The following is a 6,000-nucleotide window of genomic DNA, read 5'->3' as shown; positions in this document are numbered from 1 at the left end:
AAAGATTGTTGAAGTCATCCAGATGACTACAACTGAATCTTTTTCTACAATTAATCCAATAAGATTATTACAAATTAGTGTGAATTATGTAACTGTTGTGTAAAATTCAAAACTAATTTAACCTTTTAATTTAAATTCAGGTTTTCATAACCCTGTCGACTGTTAAAATAACACCTCTGAGCAAACCGTGATATTATTGTTTGGCCTGAAGTTGAACCACTGCTGATATTGTTTAGCTTAATGCTAACACAGTCTGTAAATGAGAATTAACAGTCCATCAACATGTCTATTTTAGTATAAAACCATGCATTTATCAAATAGATACAAATAAAGGGAGTCATTCTAAGTCAAACTAAATGTGAAACTTTTACCTGTGTTGAATTTCCCCATGTGGGACAATAAAGGAATATCTTATCTTATCTTAAAAGCAGACAGAGCTCCGATTGCTCAGGGACAGAGGCTCAGCAGTCACAGCTACACGCTTCACATCGCCTTTCTGCCGCTCTGCTTTGGCCTGTGCTTTCGCCATGGAAACCAGCCATGCAGCAAAAAGGGGACCTTCTTTCTGCATTTACCACTACTTACTGTAGTTGTACATCTTCAACGTATGGGTTTTACACCATAAAGGAGAGAGAGAAAGAGATAGAGAAAGAAAAAGAGCAAGAGAGCGAAACGCTATGGGTGACGTCACATTCAAGCGTTCTATGGTGATGTAATTGAAAGTTGTTACCATGACGATAATCGGTCAAATGAATGACATCATAGTCAAATTGCACTTTGGGTTCTAATGCTTTGAAGGCTACATAGAGGGTTCACACTTGCACAAACTCCACTTAGGGCAGATCCTCTTCTGGGACTCAAACACCAAACCACATGTGAGATTCTGGACACAAACATATCCGCTGAGACCATGGAGAGCGGGGAAGGCACCCAGGAAACTCCCTTCACCCTGGAGGCGGCTTCAATTATGCAGAGCCTGTTAGAGATGGCTTATATCACAGTCGAGCTGAGAGAACAGGTATCAGACCTACAGAGTATGCTAGAGAGGCAGCAGCAGCTGTTGGAGGAGGGCGCCGCCGCTCAGACCCACATGGAGAAGAAGACGCGAGGTCAGGAGTTTGAGAGGGATGAGCTGCGGAGAGACATGGACCAGATGCAGAGGACGATCGAGCGCCAGGAGCAGCTGCTGGAGGAGCGTGCTGCAGCTCAGACCCGCATGGAGGAGAGGACGCGAGGTCTGGAGCTGGAGAGGGATAAGCTGCGGAGGGACATGGATCAGATGGGGCGGAAAGCGGAACAGATGGAGCAGCAGAAGAAGAGAAGGAAGAAGTGGTGGAGATGGGGGTGCGTCACAGCCAATCCCCCCCCACCCACAAACAAATACACACAAACACGTACACTCAACACCGGCGCTAACACATCCAGGTGAAAGGTGTAAAGTGACTCCACCTGGACTTTGATGGTGAAGCGTTCGAAGAGGCAGTTGTGGTTTACTTTGAATTGAAAAGGCCTCTTTAGAAACCAAGCCCTGGCACCTGCTTTCTTTTCAGAAATACAGACAGTGCACCTGATCCGTCAAAACCACCTCAGCACCATTCCTTTTTGGATTCGAACTGCAATCAATAGATAAAATCCTGGACAATATTTCCGTTTTACTGAAAAGGGAGCAGCATCGTCACTTAACAACGTGTAAAAACTCTACACACCTCCAGGTTACACTGCCAGGTTTTTTTATGTAAAAAATGAGACCAACATAAATCATTTCAGAACTTTTCACTCCTTTATCGTGACCTATAACCTGCATGATTCAGTTAAGGTTGAATGGATGATTTTTATTATTTATTATTATTTCCTCGTTGCGTGGACAGCCGATTAGTTCTGCCACGTATCAATCATAAAACGCACCAACCGCTCACAAGCAGCACGTTTCCGCGTGTCTAAGTGCATTGATCTATCATAATACAGTTCCCTCAGTGTACGGGACAAAATGAAGACAGAGAAAGACAGTTTGAGCTGACTCATAAGAGACTGAAATCTACGGGAGACGAGAGATGCGATGTGATCCGTCGCGCTGATAAACAAACGCACGTGTGTGTTGTATCAGTCCGCACGGGGGAGTGGCATGTGCACTTCCGCCTGAGTTCTCAAATCGCCTAAAAATCGTCCATTGCGCCTTTTAATTATAGCAGGTCTCTATTGACTTCTATTTAACATGAGTTTAAATGTGATTGGTTGATTCCGAACACAACCACATTATTGTAGTTGTGTTCAGAACTGGAGCTTCCAAAGCATCAGAGGGATCTCGTAGTTAAAAAGGTATCAGTCAGGAGAAGGGTACAAATGATTTTCCAAGGCTTTAGATGTACAATGGAACAGAGTGAAGACAGTTATCAAGGGGAGAAAATATGGCACAACAGGGACAAAGAACTGGACGTCCCAAAATGTATGAAAAAAAAAGAAGGAAACACTAAAAGAGCTGCTGGAATTTCTGGCAAGTACTGGCTGTGTAGTACAGGTGACAACAATCTCCTGTATTCTTTATATGTCTGGATATGGGCTAGGGGGGCAAGACGTCTCCCAAAAGCATGTGGGAAAATATGTAGTGGTCTGATGAAACCAAAGGTTAACTTTTTGGCCATAACTCCAAAATATGTTTGGCGCAAAAACAACACTGCACATCACCAAAAGAACACCATACCCACAGTGAAGCACGGTGGTGGCAGCATCATGCTTTGGGGCTGCTTTACTTCAGCTGGAACTGGGGCCTTAGTCAAGGTAAAGAGAATTATGAACGGTTTCAAATACTAGTCAATGTTGGCACAAAACCTTCAGGCTTCTGCTAGAAAGCTGAAGATGGCGTTGAACTTCATCTTTCATCACAACAATAACCAAAAACATACATCCAAATCAACAAAAGATTAAAGTTTTGGAAATGGCGGAACCAGAGACCAGACCTGAATCCGAATGAACATCTGTGCAGTGATCTGAAGAGGGCTGTGGACAGGAGATGCCCTCTAAATCCCACAGCTTTGGACTGTTTCTGCAAATATTTCCAAGTCAAGATGTGTCATGCTGATAAACTCCCATCCAAAAAGTGTTCTGTAGTAAATCAAAAGTCAACAAAGTATTAATTTAAAGGTGCACGCCTGTGTATCCACATTATTTTAGCGTTTTATTTTTACTTTCCCTTCTCCAAAGTATTAAAAGAAATGAATAAACTGAATCATATATAAGTTTTCTGAAATTATTTTTCTTAGTCTTATTTTTTTTTACATCACAAAACAAGAGGTGTGTAGACTTTTCAGCTCCTCAAAGTGGAGCTTTTGAGACACCCCTTAACAGAACAAACTAGTCTTTTCCCCAAACCACCCCACCAAGCAGCTCCTTTGGCCATGAACTTCCACTTGATCCCTTTTTCAGGAAAGTGTTCTACCAACTCTGGCTCTTTCAAATTACTTTGCAGAGTCCTCTCCGTGAAATGACATTTCAAAATTGTTGCTTTTACATACAGTGGGCCAGCAAAGTCCACCCTGGTGACTTCGAATGAGGGTGCCTCATTGGGTAGTGGTGCAGCTATTTGCTGTGCTGCTTTCACTTTGAATTTTTTACAGACAATAGATTCTGAAACACATTTTTTAACCAACTGTCCTGCTCGTGTCCTGCTCGTGGAATCCAGCAACATACAAATGAAAGTTTTTGTAGCTGTGTTTGATCAGAAATTGTTCAAATCTGCGACTGGATGGTAACAACTATGGGTGCTGCTCTTTAAAGCTTATGTCTGACTGATGCAGCCTTCTGCCCACACAGATTAATTCATGCTCATCCAGAAATGGATTAAAGTCTCTAGTCCTTATGCACATTTTCACCAGTTTTCAGTTCCTTAATCTTTCAAAAATGTCCCATTGTGCTTTGTGTATTTGCATTTGACATTTCCTCTGCTGTTAGTTCACAGTTGTGGAGAAATCTTTGAGTCCATGCAGTGACTCTTAGTAGTTTGTAGCTTGCTGTACCTTTACAGCTGTAGCAAAGGTTCAGATTAGTCCTTTCAATGTTACTGAGCTTATAGCTTTTACCTCCTGTTCCTCCTGTTTCAATTCTGTTGTGTCTGTCACAGATAAATCAGCTCACACAGAGTATTCAAGGACAGAGGGGACAGTAGGGACAGCTGTGATGTGTTTTCTGTTAGTTAAGCTTCAAAATGCTGTCTGCTTTATCCAACTCATATTCACTGAGAAATTAGTCTAAATAGGTCCGCGGTACCGGGGGTGCGCCGCAAAACACCCAGTTCAAAAGACTTTTTTTTACACTACCGTGTACTATGTGTAAATATCTCATGTTATAACGTGGGCACATGCGCCTTATGGACAGGTGCGTACAGGTTTTTTCTTTGTAAATCAAACAACTCGCATGTTTACCACATTAAACAGATTAATAAACCCACCAGCTCAGCGTCCGTTAAAAATAATTTCCACATGTGTAATGAGTTTGCATTTGCATTTTTGACTACTTATTCTATCAAACAATATCCATCCATCCATCCATCCATCTTCTGCCGCTTTATCCGGGGCCGGGTCGCGGGGGCAGCAGTCTGAGCAGGGACTCCCAGACTTCCTTCTCCTCAGACACTTCCTCTAACTCCTCCGGGGGGATCCCGAGGCGTTCCCAGGCCAGCCGAGAGACATAGTCTCTCCAGCGTGTCCTGGGTCTTCCCCGGGGCCTCTTCCCGGTGGGACATGCCTGAAACACCTCCCGAGGGAGGCGCCCAGGAGGCATCCGGAACAGATGCCCGAGCCACCTCAGCTGGCTCCTCTCGACGTGGAGGAGCAGCGGCTCTACTCCGAGCTCCCCCCGTGTGGCCGAGCTCCTCACCTTATCTCTAAGGGAGCGCCCAGCCACACGGCGGAGGAAACTCATTTCGACCGCTTGTATCCGCAATCTTGTTCTTTCGGTCATTACCCAAAGCTCATGACCATAAGGTGAGGGCAGGAACGTAGACCGACCGGTAAATAGAGAGCTTTGCCTTTCGGCTCAGCTCCCTCTTTACCACAACGGTCCGATGCAGCGACTGCATCACTGCAGCCGCTGCACCGATCCGCCTGTCGATCTCACGCTCCATCCTTCCCTCACTCGTGAACAAGACCCCAAGATACTTGAACTCCTCCACTTGGGGCAAGGACACCCCACCCACCTGAAGAGGGCAAGCCACCTTTTTCCGGTCGAGAACCATGGCCTCGGATTTGGAGGTGCTGATTCTCATCCCAGCCGCTTCACACTCGGCTGCAAACCGTCCCAGTGCATGTTGCAGGTCCGGCTTTGATGGAGCCATCAGGACAACATCGTCTGCAAACAGCAGAGATGAGATCCTGTGGTCCCCAAACCGGACACCCTCTGACCCCTGACCACACCCTCCGACCCCTGACTGCGCCTAGAAATTCTGTCCATAAAAATTATGAACAGAACCGGTGACACAGGGCAGCCCTGGCGGAGTCCAACATGCACTGGGAACAGGTCTGACTTACTGCCGGCAATGCGAACACAGCTCCTGCTCCGGTCATACAGGGACCGGACGGCCCTGAGCAAAGGGCCCCGGACCTCGTACTCCCGGAGCACCCCCCAAAGGACACCCCGAGGGACACGGTCGAAAGCCTTCTCCAGATCCCCTATCAAACAATATATAATATTTAATTTCACTTGCAATCTGTTCCATTTCCTTTTCTTCTTTTCCCACTTCCCCGCCGGGAGTGGGACTTGTGGACCCAGATACTCCTCAACTCCCTGGAGAAACGGTCTCTACTCCATATGAACGGTTCTTCATCTGCCTTGAAGAACTGGTTCTTTGCAAAACATGCAAAGTATTTGGATGGGTAATACACCATCAGTGGACACTAAACGTGAACATCGATTATTTTACATTTTACAAATACATTCCATTTCCTTGCTTTCCTTCTGTTGAATTTCTTATGTTCTTTCAGTTTTATAAACATTTCAAGACAACGCCAT

At 45.2% G+C, this 6,000-nt stretch overlaps 1 protein-coding gene across 1 annotated transcript in view; it reads left to right on the top strand.

Annotated features, from left to right (window-relative positions):
• The first annotated feature begins 1,205 nt into the window (after positions 1 to 1,205).
• The window catches only part of LOC140372174 (leucine-rich repeat LGI family member 2-like), a 481,342-nt gene continuing 476,547 nt past the window's right edge, over positions 1,206 to 6,000 (top strand). Inside the window, exon 1 of the mRNA XM_072459456.1 lies at positions 1,206 to 1,217. The gene's annotated coding sequence lies outside the window, so the exon portion shown is untranslated. The remainder of the gene's footprint in view (positions 1,218 to 6,000) is intronic.

The sequence above is a fragment of the Eucyclogobius newberryi genome, unplaced genomic scaffold, assembly GCF_026437365.1.
Source record: "Eucyclogobius newberryi isolate DKJ021-1_F unplaced genomic scaffold, fEucNew1.0.hap1 SCAF_22, whole genome shotgun sequence".
Classification (NCBI taxonomy): Eukaryota; Metazoa; Chordata; class Actinopteri; order Gobiiformes; family Gobiidae; genus Eucyclogobius; species Eucyclogobius newberryi.
The sequence above is the reverse complement of the archived record's forward strand: the minus strand, read 5'-3'. Positions and strand labels throughout refer to the sequence as shown.